Source organism: Nanorana parkeri, unplaced genomic scaffold, assembly GCF_000935625.1.
Source record: "Nanorana parkeri isolate BGI_ZX_2015 unplaced genomic scaffold, ASM93562v1 scaffold519, whole genome shotgun sequence".
NCBI lineage: Eukaryota > Metazoa > Chordata > Amphibia > Anura > Dicroglossidae > Nanorana > Nanorana parkeri.
In genome coordinates, this window is record NW_017306787.1 from 368,924 (window position 1) to 371,253 (window position 2,330).

The window sequence follows — 2,330 nt, forward strand, 5'->3', positions numbered from 1 at the left end:
TCAGTGTTGTCTTCCTGAAGACTTGAAATGTTGAGTATATTGTGCGTGGATGAAAAGTGAAGAGGTGTTTTGCCCCGGGCTTTACCTTCATCAGTTGAACTCTTCTAATAAAAAAGTGGATTACACATCAATACTGACCCACTTAGATTTCATAAAAACAAATTCAGCTTAAAACAATTTACATGCAGAATGCAATTTAATACAATCTCAAATATAGGTTTAGTAATAAATGTCAAACACAGGAACATTACATGCTACACTCAGGCCAGGGCCACAAAGATGGCTTGATAGGGTGATTGAAAGGAAGTCCTGATCCCTGCCACAACAACACGTTTGATGGAACGTACAGAGCCAAGCAGTTTAATCTGCATGTGGGTTGTCCTGCCATATGCAACATTCAGGTCAGAGCTGCCTGTAACAGGTTCTACTGGTACCAGAATCTCAGTGATGAATGACTTCAGAACGGGACCTGCATGCTCTTGGTACAGGAGGAGGTAAGTATAAAGCAAAATGGCGTAGTGCAGGGGAGTATTAAGAGATCAGCTTATGAAATAGATTAGGGAAAAGGGAGCCGAGTTTCAAGCAAAGGTTTAAAAGCCCATTTGATGTGTTTGGTTAAGTGTTCAGGTAGTAAAAGATTAAGCCCTCATTCACATGGGTAACGACCGACTCATACAGATCTGTGCTGCGTGCACGGCCGTATCGGCCAGCTTCCAGGAAGGACAGTTGCTGCGTGTGATTTGTATGCAGCAGGCTGTCCTTCTCTATGAGAGTACTTGGCCGTACGCCTCCCTGCGCTGCACATCCGTGCAGGTGCCCGTACTTGTACGCTGATAGGATGGATCCTGTCTGCGTCCCAGCAGGGACACCCGCACCCATACGGATGTGCAGTTCGGGTGAGCGTAGGGCGGCGTACGGCTGATTACTCTCATAGAAAAGGACAGGCTGCTGCATACAAATCACACGCAGCACCTGTCCTTTCCTCCTTCCCGGGACCAGCCCGATACGGCCGTGGACGCAGCACTTATCTGTACAGGCCGGCCGTTACCCATGTGAATGAGGGCTAAAGGTGCCCATACACTGAGCGATTTTTGTGCGGAAATCTTATATGAACGGTCTATCTAACGAAGAATCGAACAGTTGATAGTACATCACCGTTCTTCGTTTTTGATATTGTGATCGAAATGATTCGATCATCAGGTTGGAAAATTCTCTGACTGAACAAAAAACAAAGATGAATCAGTGGGGTTTCCGTTCGTCAAAAATCGCAGCAAGAACACAGCACATGCGCAAAAGGAAATGATTTCTGTCGTTTGTCAAAAATTGGTTGGTTAGTCTGGCTAACGAACGATTTCCGAAATGAACATTTGACTATGCTTGATGGGGAAGCCGACATATAATCGAATCTAAATCTAACATTTCTAAAGAAAATCATACAATGTGAGTGTTCTAACCTTTCGTGTTAGGACGCTCACACCAGTCTGGTCTGCGGCAGTGATTGTGTTTAGTGTTAAGGCAAACCATTCACTTAAATGGGCTGCCTAACACAACTCAATGGACCAAAAATGCAGCACCACACACAGTAATGCACTGCAAGGCAGGTACACTCAGAAGGTGCGTTGAGGTGCCACTCAGAGTGAATGGCACCGCAGTTCACCAAAGTGCAAAATGCCCAATACTGTCCGTAGTGGGGGTGCACGTGTTACCACAGCACACTGGTGTGAATGTGCAATTAGGGAGTGGTTCAATGTAGGCCATTCATTTTTTTTCCACTTCAGGGGAACTGCATAAATGAGCATACAACTGTGGAGCAAGCCTAAAAGGCACGTTCACCCAAAGCCTAACTTTGATAGCATACATAAACCTTACAAAGAGTAAACAGCTCTGTATGATAATCCCGACACTATACAATGCATAGAATTCCGCTTTCTAAATAGTAAACATTCCCTGACTTGAGAATGGCTCCATTTATAACTGCTTCTCTGCCAACCAACGCTGAAGAGGCCTCACCTGATCAGAATTGTGTGTGGACCTCTCCAGATTGTCAGGTTCCACCTTTAGATGAGATAGCAGAACAATGAGAGGTCTCCTTACACAGCTGTTCTCTGATGATGACAGACAAGCCTTCTTTCCTGCACAGCCTTCTAAATGGCGGTTCTGCTCCCTGGAGTGTCTCTTCTTAGGACCCCTCTTGGTGGGTGTGGAGGGCACATCATGGTCACGGGAAGAATGTGCAGGCACTCCATCAGTGGTCTTGTCATTTTTTGGTGTGATTTCCTGTGTTAGACAAAATACAAATCTGAGGAACTACAGCGTGTATTTATAACATG